Source organism: Petromyzon marinus, chromosome 14, assembly GCF_048934315.1.
Source record: "Petromyzon marinus isolate PM22_M1 ecotype Great Lakes invasive population chromosome 14, UKy_Petmar_22M1.pri1.0, whole genome shotgun sequence".
Lineage (NCBI taxonomy): Eukaryota > Metazoa > Chordata > Hyperoartia > Petromyzontiformes > Petromyzontidae > Petromyzon > Petromyzon marinus.
Genome location: NC_133680.1, coordinates 13,382,036 through 13,399,681, shown reverse-complemented (window position 1 = coordinate 13,399,681; position 17,646 = coordinate 13,382,036). Strand labels below are relative to the sequence as shown.

The following is a 17,646-nucleotide window of genomic DNA, read 5'->3' as shown; positions in this document are numbered from 1 at the left end:
GTAGGGGAGGCCCAGGACTGATTCAGATAATCATCACTTGGTGTTGGCTGTGAGTGGGAATCGAACTCCGGTCGCCGGGTTCATAGTGCGGTGCACTAACCAATGCGCCACCGCAACCCCCCACATAGACACACAGACACGGAAACAGACACATACTTGGCAGGAACATCAGGCACTTGTTGAACGGGCTGTTAATGAACATATGCTGCTGGGAGAAAAAAACAGCCTATCACTTTACATCAGCATTCAAAGGTTTTTGCAAAGTGGAAGTTTAAATATATAAAGCGCCTGACACGCAAACGAGACAGTGAGAAAATGGTTCATGCAATAAGTGTAATTAAAAAAATAATACCCTCATGATAAAAATAAAACATTCAAATGATTTAATCAATTAACTCATCACTGATATGTCAAATAAATAACTGAGGGCAATTAACGTCACCCACACATGGGATTGTTTGTTAATCAGCCAATTATACCAACAGGAAAAAAAATTGAAGAAATTAAAACCAATCCAGTTTCTAATTCAATTACAGAATTGAGAATTTCCACCACAATTTTGACGTCAATATAAATTTACGGCGACGTCGCAATTTGCAACCACAAGGACAATCGCAACGTTCAGAGAGTATGCTTTAATCGTCACTTAAATACGTATAAGAAGCAAAGAGCCGATTGAAAATCCAGCACACCCATTTGATATATGACCCTTCCGGAGATAAGACGGCACTACTCCTGCCGCTAAAAACCTTTCCGCTGCAAACAAAAAATATCGGGATGATTGAGTGCCGTGCATGCCGAGAGAAATCACGGCGAGGATAAACGCATTTGTTTAACACTTAACGATGTTTAGAATGGTGTTTTTTTTTACTTGTGCAAAGCTTCGATGTGCCGGCGCTGGGTCGTGCTGCGATCGCTGCGTCGTCGCGTGCCGGAGCAAAGTTCGAGTGCATCGAAGATAATGCTCGGTAATAAGTTAATACAATTGTTTGTGCTTTCATGTTTGTTGTGTACTCGATGACATTAAATACTGAAAACGAGCCCACCACAAGCACGCACGCGCATACGAGGCCTGTATACTATGTATATAATACTGTGAAACTGTGTGGAAGCTATGTATTTCTTCCATAATACAGATTTTTTTTTGGGGGGGGGGGTTAGATCGCACAAATATATAAATGTGTCGTTAAACCAGCCACCACCCGACACAGCCAATTAGTAAGGTTTGTCACGTAAATAGAGCATGCCAATTCGTTACTAGTACAGCACACCGGTGTGTTGGAGAGCAAAGCCACAACATTTACAATCTGAGTACGACGTTTCGCCAGTAATTACAACCAGCTTCATCAGGCGACAGCCAGATTTGTGGAGAAATCTTCCTATTTCGTTCCTTAAATAGAGGGGTAGATGTGATGACGTCACTTGTAAGCCCTTCTTTGGAGAAGTGGCGGGGGGGGGGGTTAATGAATGCGTATAAATCACAATGGGTATCCATTCCCACAATGTGGCTGTGTCGAGTGGTGGCGGGTTTAACGACACATTTACATATGTATGCGATCTAACCCAAAAAAAACTCTGTTATGGATGATATTGGTCGCGAAAGCGTGTTAAACAAATGTATTTCTTGCGGCGGTGTTGAAATACTCGCGTGCAGTATTACTCGTATGCGCATCAGGTGACGCTCATCTCCATATACAGTGAGGGAAAAAAGTATTTGATCCCCTGCTGATTTTGTACGTTTGCCCACTGACAAAGAAATGATCAGTCTATAATTTTAATGGTAGGTTTATTTGAACAGTGAGAGACAGAATAAAAACAAAATCCAGAAAAACGCATGTCAAAAATGTTATAAATTGATTTGCATTTTAATGAGGAAAATAAGTATTTGACCCCGTCTCAATCAGAAAGATTTCTGGCTCCCAGGTGTCTTTTATACAGGTAACGAACTGAGATTAGGAGCACACTCTTAAAGGGAGTGCTCCTAATCTCAGCTTGTTTGCCAGTTTAAAAGACACCTGTCCACAGAAGCAATCAATCAATCAGATTCCAAACTATTCACCATGGCCAAGACCAAAGAGCTCTCCAAGGATGTCAGGGACAAGATTGTAGACCTACACAAGGCTGGAATGGGCTACAAGACATTGCCAAACAGCTTGGTGAGAAGGTGACAACAGTTGGTGCGATTATTCGCAAATGGAAGAAACACAAAAGAACTGTAAATCTCCCTCGGCCTGCAGCTCCATGCAAGATCTCACCTCGTGGAGTTGCAATGATCATGTGAACGGTGAGGAATCAGCCCAGAACTACACGGGAGGATCTTGTCAATGATCTCAAGGCAGCTGGGACCATAGTCACCAAGAAAACAATTGGTAACACACTACGCCGTGAAGGACTGAAATCCTGCAGCGCCTTCAAGGTCCCCTTGCTCAAGAAAGCACATATACATACCCGTCTGAAGTTTGCCAATGAACATCTGAATGATTCAGAGGACAACTGGGTTAAAGTGTTGTGGTCAGATGAGACCAAATTGGAGCTCTTTGGCATCAACTTAACTCGCCGTGTTCGGAGGAGGAGGAATGCTGCCTATGACCCCAAGAACACCATCCCCACCGTCAAACATGGAGGTGTAAACATTATGCTTTGGGGGTGTTTTTCTGCTAAGGGGACAGGACAACTTCACCGTATCAAAGGGACGATGGACGGGGCCATGTACCGTCAAATCTTGGGTGAGAACCTCCTTACCTCAGCCAGGGCATTGAAATGGGTCGTGGATGGGCATTCCAGCATGACAATGACCCAAAACACACGGCCAAGGCAACAAAGGAGTGGCTCAAGAAGAAGCACATTAAGGTCCTGGAGTGGCCTAGCCAGTCTCCAGACCTTAATCCCATAGAAAATCTGTGGAGGAAGCTGAAGGTTCGAGTTGCCAAACGTCAGCCTCGAAACCTTAATGACTTGGAGAAGATCTGCAAAAAGGAGTGGGACACAATCCCTCCTGAGATGTGTGCAAACCTGGTGGCCAACTACAAGAAACGTCTGACCTCTGTGATTGCCAACAAGGGTTTTGCCACCAAGTACTAAGTCATGTTTTGCAGAGGGGTCAAATACTTATTTCCCTCAATAAAATGCAAATCAATTTATAACATTTTTGACATACGTTTTTCTGGATTTTGTTTTTGTTATTCTCTCACTGTTCAAATAAACCTACCATTAAAATTATAGACTGATCATTTCTTTGTCATTGGGCAAACGTACAAAATCAGCAGGGGATCAAATACTTTTTTCCTTCACTGTATGCCCCCTGACCTTGAAGTGGGAAATTACACATTCCTATGGTGGGGCCAGTCTCCCCATAGGATAACCAATTTTGATTTCTCTCGACCTGGCTATCGCAAATGATAGCTCAACGAAGTGGCTCATTGTCACGTGGAAATTTACTGCAGCCAAATACTCTAAACGCGTGATATTGATTCTAAATGTGGAGGGAAAGACCGGAGGACCTGGGAAAAAATACACACGACCACGGGGATAACCTGTAAACTCCAAATATACAACAGGTGTCAGGGTCGGGATCGAACCCACGACCTCCTGCATACCAGACGAGGTAGTTATTTATTTGGCTAAATTCGAAGATAGATGGTCACTGCATCACGTGCTTTCAGATGCGCTTCTGCGGCCATCTAGAACGCTCTTCCTTCCAATATTAGGAAGCCACCGGAGCTATGCGTTTTTAAATCATTTAGATTGAAAACGAATTTCTTTAGAACAGCTTTTTGTGTTTAGTTTGTCCTTCCCCCGCACCTCCGATTAGCGTAGTTGGCTATGTACGGTGTGAAACTAGTTCAACATACATACAAATACATACATCTCACCACCCTCGGTCTCCCTGTGGCTCCTTCTGCCTGCCACCAGTGGCATCTCCACAGCCGTTCTCGTTGCACCTTCTTTGTTAACAAGACGGTGGTGAGGCTGGTGCTGTTGTATGGGGCCGAGTGCTGGGGCACAGGACAAAAGGAGGACTAAGCTGTGGCAGTCACAGAGATGAGGATGTTGCGGTGGATGTTGGGTTTAACAAGGAAGGACAGGGTGAGAAATGAAGAAGTGAGAGGAAGAGTCAAGGTGATAGAAATCACGGAGAAGATGAGAGAGAAAAGGATTGGTGTGGTTCGGTAATGTGGAGAGACAGCAGGAAAATTATGTGGGTCAGAAGGTTCAAGTGATACAAGTGGAAGGAAAGAGATCAAGAGGAAGGCAGAAAAAGAGTTGGGGCGATGCGGTGCGATCAGACATGGTGGCCCGAGGAGCAGAAAGAGAGATGGCACAGGATAGGACAGCGGACTCCACGTGAGTAGGACAAACGCATTGAAGAAGAGTCCTTATTTTTCAAAATATATTTCATAAATGGGATTGTTTCTCATTGTTAATTCATGGGTAAGCGTAACCATGCAATTTTAGCCTCATCGATGGATGTTATGGGGGTCGAAACTTCGGTCCAAATTAAAAAACAGCACGTATATATTTTATGTTTTTTTTCCCCCTTTCAGGACAGCGCTGCTCAAACGAGGCTTTGTGAGCTCTTGCTATTCAGCACTTGTGCACCGCTGCCAACCGGAGTATCGCGGCAACAGAAGCGTTTGTCTGGAATTGTCAACTCATTATACTCACGAAATAATCTGCGCAGGCTCAAGTAATTGAGGCGAAGTGCCGCTGCAGTTCATTCCGCGCACTCCGTGGGTTTCCACACGGCGCCGGCTGATCATTAACATGCACAGTGGGAGCAAAGGGGTTCACCAACGTACGCTCAAAACCCCATTATTGTGCATCGAGCGATCAGGTGTGCTAATTGATCCAGAAGTGGCATTCGTCTGTTACTACTTAACACAGTTTACTCCTGCCATCCGTAATCATAAAAGTCACTTACCCCTGGCTGCTACGTTTGAATATTTAGCACGGGTAAATGTATTTCGCACGATGGCAAACCTCACAAGATATTTTTGCGGTGTTTTCAAGTGCATGTTCATTGCCTTTGTGTATGCGCGCATGTGCGTCTGGAGTTACAGTTGGTCAGAAATGGTTTTATCACTGCGGTTAAGGCACTGCGCTAGAACCGCACTGAATTGGGCTGAATTTCTGGCCATTTGCAAACAGAAGCAGCACCTACCTAACTTGGGCCTTCTTTAGGGTTAACATAGCCTCAGTGGCGTAACAAGTGTGGGGGCACCCCCCAGTGGCCAAAGCTACGAGTTGGGGCCCCCTTGACAAACACCATGAGATGTTTTCAACAACAGTGTAAAATAACTAAAATGTATGATGTGATGAGGCAAAAGGAGCCCGCGATATATAATTGCCTACGTGCGACCGTGCGAGACAAATCAAATATTGGGACCCCACTTGACTGATTGCCGCACCCCCTGTGCTGATAAAGTAGTTACTATTCCACTGCTTAGCCTGAACCGTGCACCACCGAGACATTGGTTGGCAGCTCTGACTGAAAACTAATTTCTTTAAGAACCAGTTTTTGTGGTTAGTTTATTGTCCTTCCCCCGCACGTCCGATTAGCAAGGTTGGTGACATACGGTGCGAAAGAAGTTCAACATACCTAAGTTCATCGTTCACAGCAGGTCATCAATGGCTCACTGATACAAAGACTGGCCGCGACCATAAGAATGTGGAATTTCCACCCATAATTCAGGGCCCGTGCTTATTTAGTTTCTGGGAGTTTCTTTTTTTGTGAACTGGTACTCAATGTAGTTACACGTTCATGTGGTGGCCAGCGCAGGGCAGCAACACCCATTGTTGTACTGCACTTCTATGGCACTTGTTCCTTTGCTTGCCTTAAAAAAAATGCAACTGACCAGCATGGTGAAGTATGGTCAAAACATCCCCATGCTCCCCATGATCCGCACAGACTGTGAAGGCCCTCATCCAATGGTGGTGGATTGGCAAGGCTGCACATGTGTGTACACTAAGTCGACCCTGCTTCATGTAGGCCAAATAACATGTTTGAACATGTAGTCGCTGACCTAGAATATTCTGTCAGACTTCAGGCTCTCGAGAAGAGCCTGAGGCTGCTCGCAGTATGTGTGAGGCATAGCGCCACGGTGGCGAGATGTTGCCTGGAGGGGAGGTGGTCGTGGATTCGATCCCAACCCTGACAATGCCTGCTGTATATTTGGAGTTTGCGTGCTCTCCCCTTGGTCGTTTGGATTTTTCTCCGGATCCTTCCGGTTTTTCCCTCCACATTTAGAAAACACGCACTTAGAGTCTTTGGCCGCAAGACATTTCCACGTAATAAGAAGCCACTTTGTTGAGCTATCATTCGTGGCCAGTGGGTCTTACCTGGTAAATAATCAAATAGATATATCTTATCCTCAGAAGTAATCAGAGTACCTGCAGTATTTCCAGCTGATTATCTTAAAATATTTCAGTCAGCAACATTTTAATTGCTGGGCGACAGACCTCCCCAAGTCGTTGCCATCTCTCACGATCCACATAGCATATGCACTGAGTTCACCACTCTTGGATTCGTTATATCTCTTGGCTGTCACTCGTCTTGACCACAGGACATCACCCCCAGCAGTAAATTGTTCGCGGCTGATGATTATGATGATGAAACACTTACGTTGTTAACATTTAGCCTTTAAAACGTGCACTGCTTTTACGCGAACAAATATTTTACCAAGGCCATTTCACCTAACTACTAAAACAATCGTCACGTCCGTGAGAACGTTCTCTGAGAAGGCGGGAGCGACGAAGCGAGCTCGAGTGCAGGTGCTGAGTGGGATTGTTACACCACAGCAGCAGTGGATTGAACATGGCTGATGATAATGACCAATGAGATCATTTGTCCCTTCCCGCAACCACCAAGGGCTTGCCTAGAATTTCTGCCCAGTGAAGTGAGTGCCGACCCGGGGTGAATCACGAGGCCGTGGGGGGGGGGTGGAGGTTTCCTGTTTATTGCGCTGTGTCAGAGCCAGCCTCATCTCCATGACATTTTGTCTCAAGGAGACACGGGATATATGATTGGCACGGGAGGAGAATGTAAATCGTGTACTCCACGGCTGCGTTATGATTTATTGCATAAATATGACACTGCGCTTGTACATAAATCCCTCACTATTATGACTAGGCTAGGAATATAAATAAATAAGTACTGGGTTTGTTCAATTGCTCAAAGAAAATTAACACTCCATCCGCGTTGTTTGCGAATGCCACTTACCCATGTCAGCCCACCCAGTGACATTGGATTCACAGCTGGCCACACCTTGCCGATGGTGAGGATCGGTAAAATAAAATCTAGTTGCACGCCAGCTGAGCGATTTTGTCAGAAAAATCTAGCGACTTTGGGTATCCCGAGTGATAAACATTTTGCCAAAGCGACCCGTGGCCATTCTAGAGACCTTGTGACATGAGGACCTTACTGAACGTAGATTCAGAGCAATTGCAGGTAATTTGTACCAGTTTAGGGTCTTGTTTACTGTTTAATACAAAGTCTAGGGTGCATTGCTGACGGCTTTGGAAGGTCTATCTAGCGACATCCTGCAAAGTTCGTGAGGTTTGCTTCGCGATTTTACTCTCTTAATAATAAATTGTTGTTTTATGATGAATCGTACATTAATAATAACATTAATCAAATGAAGAGATGGCAACACTTGCGTACGTTTGAAGATAATTTCCTGAGAAGTATGAACCCAGTTGGCTCATCAAGCCGCAGACTAAACAATGAAATCACTGAACCCGGTATTCTGCTGAAGAAGCGTAAAAACCTCTTTTGGAATTTCACCCACGCCCTACTTATGAAGGTCGATCGCTAAGTTTTCCCTAAACATGCATATTTGATGACAACTTACTGACCAAATTATGTTGTTCATACAGTTTTTGTTGAGGAATATACAGCAACAAGCTGACCGTAAAGACTTAAGGGCCACAAGCCAAAGTGTCTGCTCGCTCGGACAACCTTTGGGTGTAGCTGTCAACTGGTGGGCCTGAGATCAACTACGCCAGAGACGTGTGTGTGTGTGATGATACGAGTAATAGACGAGACAGCAGAATATTCTCACATCCGTCAGCGGTTCTTATTCGTGTAGAAACAACTCCGCCGGATGTTCACACGTCTGTAGACTGAACTTATATTTTGCACTCCCAGAAGGCCACGTGACTGATGGGCTGTAGGTATGTATGTTGAACATCTTTCGCACTGTACGTAGCCAACCGTGCTAATCGGAGGTGCAGGTTGTGCAAGAATTATATTTTTTACGCAGATACAGACATGAAAAAGAGACAGTCTGTTTAATTATTTTGTTATTTATATCCTGCACAATGAAGCTCATGATTATTTTGATAATTTGCATGAAAAGTCAAAGTATAGCCATCCGCCAAAAGTGTCCAGACGTCTGGAAATGGCCATTTCTGATCATGGCATGAACAAGAACCACGGTCGACTCTTGAGAAAGCTGTACTTCTTTTTTTGTTGATCACATACGAAATGTTGGGTGAAGTGGACTCTGACTAAGATATCAACCTCCAATCCTGTGACGGTGAGTTTGGAACTCTGCTCAGCACGACAGTCGGATGAAGCATACACGCCACTGTACGAATGCACATGCTTGTACTTGCACCTTTATATTGCACGTACGTATAAACCAAACCATTTCACTCTACATTAGTTGGCTTTGGCAAGGGAGTTGGCATCTCTCAAGTCACATCTCAAGTGTGCAGGCATGGCCTCCGGTGTGTGCTGTATTTAGCATCCCCTTTGTTTCTTTCTTCACGGCTTAATGTTAAATGCGAGCAGCCACGCGGCACCGCCGATCGGTCCATCTTTGCACGGCCGTAAAACAGTGCCTAAGTGGATCCCAGTTACTTGATGGGAATTCTTTTTTTTAAGTGTTCGAAAGTGCAAGGCTTGCACGGGCAATTTCGTGGATGGGGGGCATTTGACAGTGGCAGCTCGCCTTGTCAACCCGAAACCTGCAAATATCCACTGGGCATGCTGTGAACACGCCAGACAGCTGCCATGGTGACCGGTGCGGCAACGTCACCTGGACGTACGTTTATAGCTGTGATACCTGCCTCTGGACTCCCCCCCCCCCCTCTGCCGAGTTCCCAACCAGCCACACAAACCAGGCACGAGTCCAAGCGTCGAGCATCAGGGATGGGGGTTCATCTCCATCGGTGTCCCCCGAGTTAGTGCCGTGAAATTTAACCACCCTCTGGCAGAGCCCAAGGATGCTTGCCACAGTGGTGCAATTTCTTTAGAACTGCTTTTTGTGTTTAGTACGTTGTCCTTCCCCCGCACCTCCGATGAGCACGGTTGACTACGTATGGTGCGAAAGAAGTTCAACATACATATGGTTAGCGCGCACACTATAGACTGGCAATGCAAAGGTCGCCGGTTGAGTTAGATCCCTCAGGGCAGCAGGTGAAATAATGCTGCAAGTTCCTAAAATCACCCCCCCCCCCCAGCCTCTGCCCACCCAGCAGTATACAGTCGAGTACTTGGTTACACTTGGTTACACCACGGGTAGTTGGTCATACGGTGGGGTTCTGTGTGTAATACCCGCCTCTTCCATAAGATCTGGCCAATGTGGACAAGTCGGCCAAAATACACTGGAGTGGGACTCTCAAGAGCTCCCTCCGTTAGAGGCCCTCTTTACCAGCACTAACGAGAGCAGGGAAAGGGCTTGCGCCTTTATCTGCTTGCATGAAAGAACCCAGTCTATCCCTGGGGACCGCACAGCGTCCTTCCCACAGAGTGGCATGAAAATCTGCACCTTGGCCGAGAGACGTTCATCGCAGCCGGTGTCAGCGCTCGCGTTATACGGGCGACTGTTTCGCAGAATACAACCATGGGCGGGCACCGCCTCACAGTGACGGACAATAGCATGGGCTGCTGCACGGGGCACAGGTCTGTGGACAAACAAGTCCGCTTACTGGACATCTGTGAAAAAGATATTTGTAGCTGATCGGATTCCTCCAGCATAAATAAAGATTCTGATTCTTATTCTAATATTCACATGACTTCAGACTCGGCTGATATTTTGCATGTGCGTGCGTAAAAAAAAGTATTGATGTCAGCCAAAAGTGGCCGAGAGTAGCCTGAAAATGCCCATTTGTGCACCGAGTGTTATTTTGAGTGGGCCTTGGACATTGGGAATGCCTGCGTAGGGAGTTACAAATCACAGCGTGCGCCTTGTGTTGATGATAGTACGCGACTCGCTCTGCTGCTGCTCCTGACTACCTGTCCTGCCGCATTTCGTTGGCTTGCTGCGTACGGCCCGCTGCGCTACGTTGGCCCACTGCGTATGGCCCACTGTTACGTTGGCCCACTGTGTACGGCCCACTGCGTATGGCCCGCTGTGTTACGTTGGTCCACTGCGTATGGCCCGCTGTGTTACGTTAGCTCACTGCGTACGGCCCACTGCGTATGGCCCGCTGTGTTATGTTGGCCCGCTGAGGAAGGCCCGCTGTGCTACGTTGGCCCACTGCGTACAGCCCACTGCGTACGGCCCACTGCGTATGGCCCGCTGTGTTACGTTGGCCCGCTGCGTACGGTCCGCTGCGTACAGCCCGCTGTGGTACGTTGGCCCACTGCGTACGGCCCGCTTCGTTATATTGGCCGACTGCGTACGGCCCTCTGCTTACGGCCCACTGCGTATGGCCCGCTGTGTTATGTTGGTCGGCTGCGTACGGCCCTATGCGTACGGTCCGCTGCATACTCATCTCACTCTGTACGTCGTCGGCCCCCCCACTGCTCGTTTAGCAGTGCGGTGCCCGGAATGCTGAACGCAGAAAATGGCCAATGTCGTTGAGGAAAGCAGCACCGCTCGGCGGTTTAGAGAGGTGGGGTTGCCATGGCTGTTTTGGTTACAGCTCAGAGCCCTGGCGCGGGGGAAACCACGGACAGAACGGGAAGGCAACCAGAACCGGTGCTACCAACAATTGGCCAAGCTGTGTGGCCGGATATTGAGATGTTTGGCCAACTCCATTAATGCAGCTCAAGCAGAGGTTGATGCTCTAAATTTCCACGTGATGATAAGCCACTTCGTTGAGGTATAATTTGTGGCCAGGTCGCTTATGAAAAAGAAGCTAATTGCTCAGTGGACTTTACCTGGTAAAATGTAAATATTTTGTTCGTGATGTTTTTACTTTTCCTATACTTTGCACTCCTATCGTGTTTTGTATTGTTTGTTTGTTTGTTGCAGCCTTTTTGACCCGCCCCAACTGGACACCTGTAAAAAAGACAGCTTCATATCACAACAGATTCCTCCAGTATAAATATCCCGATTCTGATCATAAAATGGTATGTCAATGCAGTTTTTTTCATATTCAATTATCAATGTAAACTTGAATGGATATCGATTTTAGTTTTTTTAGTGCATACCAGTTCCACTGATATCTGCAACCTGATTTACAGAGTCCTGATCGGAACAGCCGATGAGGCCGCCGCGCTCTTATTTCTTATCTGTAAACTAAGTGCCTTCCCGTGGCTACGCCATTCTTCACACTGGCTTTCAGAGTCTCCGGCATTAGCGAATAAATGTGAAGAAATCCCAAAGGTGCCTTAGTCTGGCTGCGAGAGCCTTGGGCATCAACACTGAACCTTTAACAATCTTACAGATTCCTTCATCTGGCTCTCTTAAGCCTTGGGGCATTAATATTCAACCACAAGAATCCTAGGACAGCCTCAGTCTGGCTCTGTGCGTGTTAATGCAGCACACGGATTGGATTGTGTACAGCACATGCAGTCTGTACATGCGGTGCTGTGGTACAAGCGTGTACATATAAATGTGTCGTTAAACCCGCCACCATCTGGCACAGCCCATTAGTAAGGGTTGTCACGTAAACAAAACGTGCCAATTAGTTACATTTCGATTTAAAGCTTTCGTGACTGCAAGGATTCATCTTCTTTGGTTCTTTCGGTAAAGTCACGTAGAATGAGAATAAAATAATAAATTGATAAAATAAAATAACACAATCATATTCTCACGACGTTTCGGCCACAACACAAGCGGCCTTCATCAGGTGAAGGGACCAGCCTGTCTGGAGGACAGCGCTGGAGTGAAAAAGCCACGCTCAGATCACGACCTTTAAGCTGTGTGAGAAGAAACAAAGTGCCTTGACAAAGGAATTCGCATATAATTTAGCATTGAAATGGCTGAGTGATTAGCTTGTGACTGGTCACAGAAATGGCTATGTTAAAGTTAAAGCATACACATCTGCAAAAGCACCCCTTGACAAAGGAATTAGCATAGAATTTAGCATTGAAATAGCTAAGTTAAAGTATACACATCCGCAGAGGCACCCCTTGACAAAGGAATTAGCATAGAATTTAGCATTGAAATAGCTGAGTGATTAAGTTGTAACTGGTCACAGAAATAGCTATGTTAAAGTCAGAGCATATACATTCACTGAGGCACCTAGTACAAATCAAACAGGAGAATTTTGCATTGAAATAACTAGGCGAATTTAGCATTGAAATAACTGAGTGATTAGCTTGTGACTGGTCACAGAAATGGCTATGTTGAAGTCAAGGCCTACACATCTGAGCAATTCACAGTAACTGGGTATACAATACAATATATAATGAATACTATATAGTTGAGGGTAAGAATCCACCCCAACTTTAGTTGAGGTTAAGAATTTACCCATTTTTTCGCCATATAGCATTGTGATATATAACAACTTATTGTTGGTAGCTTAGCTGATTGGAGAATATAGAGTTTATTGATAACATTGAGGTAATTTATATTTTAGTTTTTTATTGCGGATGTGTATACTTAAACTTAGCTATTTCAATGCTAAATTCTATGCTAATTCCTTTGTCAAGGGGTGCCTCTGCAAATGTGTATGCTTTAACTTTAACATAGCCATTTCTGTGACCAGTCACAAGCTAATCACTCAGCCTTTTCAATGCTAAATTATATGCTAATTCCTTTGTCAAGGCGCTTTGTTTCTTCTCACACAGCTTAAAGGTCGCGATTTGAGCGTGGCTTTTTCACTCCAGCGCTGTCCTCCAGACAGGCTCGTCCCTTCACCTGATGAAGGCCGCTTGTGTTGTGGCCGAAACGTCGTGAGAATATTATTGTGTTATTTTATTTTATAAATTTATTATTTTATTCTCATTCTACGTGACTTTACCGAAAGAACCAAAGAAGAATTAGTTACATCTTCAGCACACCGGTTGTGTGTTAGAGAGTACATCTACAACATTTACAATTTGCGTGCCGTGACGTTTCGCCAGTAATTACATCCAGCATCATCGGGCGATTTTGTTACAATTCTGGCTGGATGTAATTACCAGCGAAATGTCGTATTCAAATTGTAAATGTTGTGGATTTACCGTACTCTCCAACACACCAGTGGGCTGGAGTAGTAACTAATTGGCACTTTTTGTTTACGTGACAAACCTGACTGGCTGGGTCAGGTGGTAGGGGGGTTAACGATACAACATTTATAAACTTGATTTGAAGCTTTCGTGACTGCAGGAATTACTCTTTGGTTCTTTCGGTAAAGTCACGTAGAAAAAATATACATCAAATAATAGAATACGACGTTTCGATTGCAACACAAGCAACCGTCATCAGGTAGAACTGAATTTGAGAGAGAGACAAAACACAGACACGGAGACACACAGACAGACACAAGCAGAGAGAGACAACACAGAGACACAGAGAGAGGCACACAACATAGACACACAGAGACCCAAATGCCTCTGTGTCGAGGCCTTAAATAGAGAGAGGGTGGGGGGGGGGCAGAGAGAGAGGTGGGTCTGCTGGGGCAGATGTTGGAGCAGAGAAATAAGCATGTCAGTGAAAGACCCAACAAGTCTTTTACATTTTAGAGAGAGTTGTGTGGAAATCCACCCCGAAGCGAAGGAAGGAGAGAAAGATCGAATGGACCGATGAGAGCCTGGTAAATTTTAGAGAAAGAAATAGGCAGGTTGAGAAGAAAAAAATTGCAAATTTTTGGGAAATGTAATGCAATGCAACAGAGAGAGTCGGCTAACACACAGTTAACGCATAGCCTGGTTGATTACGATCTCCAAATATTGCTAAAATTAGAAGTTAAGTGTGAAATTTGACAGAGACACACAGAGAGTTGTGTGGAAATCCACCCCGAAGCAGCCGGGGGAGAGAATGAACGAATGGACCTATGGGAGCCTGGTAAATTTTAGAGAGAGAAATAGGCCGTTTGAAAAAACAAACTTAGAAAATGTTTTGGAAATGTAATGCAATGCAACAACATTTATACTTATGCGATCTAACCCAAAAAAATATTCATCATGAATACTATTTGTCGCGAAAGCCTGCATGTCAAACAGTTGTACGAGCGCTCGCTTTGCCTGTCTGGAGCAAACTGTTTTGCTTTAACTTATAATCCGCAGTTATTCAAGAAAATATTACGAGTCAGGTGCAATTGCACAGGCTATCTAAACAACAGCGGCAGTCTCCGATGGGGTCTTTGCACAACAAAGTGACATATCAGACTCTGATAAGGCTTGTAGATAACGTATTGACATGACTCTCTCGTGGGGTCTTTACAGAACAGACTACAGGGACCTGAGTGGTGTGGCTCAGGGAGCTAATCGAGCACTTGAAGCGCTCACCCAGCACCAATAATACAAAAACGTAGATTCGAATCCAGGTGGCTCCCTGTGATGTTTTTTTTCTCGATTCCCAAGTGTAGCGAGTTGATGGTCTCTGGCAGGACGCCAATGAGTGTACAAAAATGAGAATCGGGATCTATTTGATTGCTCACTTAGTTCCTCTTATTTCTGCTCAATCTCCATGTAGTAATTATAATCACCTCTGTAGAAGAACGTGTGCAAAGCACCACCGCTTTATTAGAACACACAAGCAGTTCTTGCAACGTGACATTTATCTCTTAACGCAATGCTTCGCATCATTATCACCATCATCAATCCACTGCTGGATGAAGGTCTCTCTCATCTTGCAGTGCAATAATCCATCCAGCGCCTTCACGTGAACCGATCCCATCGCTCCATCTTCTCAGTGGACGTCCTCTCAAGACGTGTTTCATTCCTTGGATGCCACTCTGTTGCATGTACGTGTGTATGTAACTTCTTTCGCACCGTACGTAGCGAACCATGCTAATCGGAGGTGCGGAGGAGGACAACAAACTAAACACAAAAGGCAGTTCTAAAGAAATTCGTTTTCAATCTGAGTGATTTCAAAGTGCATAGCTCCAGGGACTTTCAAATATCGGAAAGAAGAGTATTGCATATTGGCCACGGAAGCGCATCTGAAAGCGTGCGATGCGGTGCCCGTCTTTGTTCGATGGCCAGCCAAAAGCCACTGCGAGAATGAGCGGAGTTCGTGTGGTTCATGCTCCATGACGAGATCAGCAACGCATCCCGGTTCATTTTTCGCAAGCACTTTGGGAAAGATTGCCTCTACCATCGAATGCTGAAATCACTGCCAATTGCAACTTTGAGCAGGGGAAACGGTCATTATGAGCAGCAGCAGTATTTATTATAATATAGAACAATTTGAGAGGCATTGGCTAAACCGTGTTTGTTCGATGGCCAGCCCACCGTCCTCTTCTAGCCAGGAAGTGTCCTGCCCCAGCCCACTCACTTTTCTTCACATTTTGGGCGGCGTCGTTAACCTCCGTGTGTTCTCTAAACCCAAGTGTTCATCTTAACGGATGCCCTGCAATATCAACGGATATATCAGTCCCATGCCATGATGCAAAACAGCACAATTAGAATATACCCTCGACCCCCCCCCTCCCTTTTACTTTCTCATACACAGCGCCCTCCCTCCACCTTATGTTCAAACAGAAACGAAATGTTCTATCGGTGCGATTTCCCCATGTAAATTAGACAATAGATCCCCCCTCCATCAACCGGGACTCGTCGGGGTACATGGGGCCTGGTGGATATTCGCGCACAGTTGTTTTCGTCGCCCAGCATTCTTCAGCGGGCTTTTGTCCTTGTATACAGCCAAAAATCTAATGGAAAAAAAGAATATACACTCTGGAGGGAAATACAATTCACTGTCAACGACCTCTCTCTGCCTCTCGCGAGGTCTTTAGACAGCAGACTGAGAGACCAGCCTCTGTTGGTTGCATTTAAGACAACCCACGTGCAGACGAGCACAGCATCTTCTTAGCAACCTTTAAAGAAGAAAAAAACTCCTCAAACAAATGAATCGTCTCAATCTTGTCAATGTTTAAGCTGCCCTCCGAGTACCAGCGAGATAGATGCGAGTAATCAACGTTGCTCCTTACGTTTGGAGGGAGCAGACGTGAGTCCCCGGTGTCGGACTCGCATCGGCCGTCGTAAATAACACCGCCACTTAGCCAATACCCCCCCTCTCGGCCCTCGCCAAACTTAGCTTACCTTGGCTTTAAAAAAAAACATATCTTCCGCAGGTTTTTCGTGGAAAACGACGAGGCCGTTTTTGGGAAGTTGGACCAATTACTGAATTGTGAATTCGTTAAAATAACATGTAAAACATGCCTTTCATTTGTTTATTTTGGTTTATTTGCCAGAGATTATTTTTAGCAAAACTTTCTTTAACGTTAGATGGGAGTCGCACAGATTAAGGTCATCGTTAAAAGGAAGTTATCGGCTTCATTACTCGATGTCCTCTGAGGCCAGCAGCTGGATTCACAACTCAACAATCAACGTATAGTTGATACTAAATTAATATCCGTAATAAACGAAGGAAGTTTAATAATAACCCACGTTTTCTGTTTGACTTCAAATCAATGTCACGTGTTAAGAAAATGTGAACCGTAATCTTGCGTTATCCGAGGGTAATTATAATTTCACAACCACCGCCACTGCACAAGCTACAATGCCAGAATATCCATGCAGCTTATTCACATGTTCTAAATTTAAAGCTAATTTCTTTAGAACTGCACTCAACCCTCGCAGTGGCTTTTGGCGAGCAATCGAACAAAGACGGTCACTGTATCGCACGCGTTCAGATGCGCTTCCTTCCGATATTAGAAAGCCAATGGAGCTATGCACTTTAAAATCATCCAGATTTAAAACCACTACTTTGTTTAGAGCTGTTTAGTTTGTTGTCCTTCCCCCGCACCTCAGATCAGCACGGTCGGCAGCGTACGGCGCGAAATAAACTTTCAGCACACCGTACTTAAAAAAATACATTTCGCCGACTGAACAACGGCAGCCCAGGCAGCAGGAGCGATGGCTTGGTCACTTTTTCGTGGACGCACTTTGCCACTCTGCCACGCCGCAAAGACATCCGTGACGCGGCGGCGGTCGCGAGCACCTCGTGGGCTGCCCCCTGTGGAAGCTCCCCCCACGTGGCGCCCGATCCCGGCACGCCGTGCGTGCATCGTGCAGCGTGTGGAAGTGTGCACGTAGCCTGGCACAAGCACCGTGGTGGCGTCACCGCCACTTAGTGGCGAATGGCGGTTGTTGTTGCTGCTGATAGTAGTGTAGCGGTTAGCGTGCTGCGCTACGAACCCGGCGGACCCGAGTTTGATTTCCGTTCACGGCCAACACCAGTGATGAATATCTGAACTGGTACTGGGCCTCCCCTAGTTCGACTCAGCCTCGAATGAGTACCTGGTGCGGTGTGTAAACATTGCCACTGGGGAGACAAATGCGGCCGGCGTGGTGCTGGCCACCCACCCCCTCGTGTGCCG

The 17,646-nt window shown here is 45.8% G+C and overlaps 1 protein-coding gene across 3 annotated transcripts in view; it reads right to left on the bottom strand.

Moving 5' to 3' along the window:
* The window catches only part of LOC116942303 (glutamate receptor-interacting protein 1-like), a 374,480-nt gene that overhangs the window by 238,802 nt on the left and 118,032 nt on the right, over positions 1 to 17,646 (bottom strand). The gene's annotated exons all lie outside the window — the stretch shown is intronic.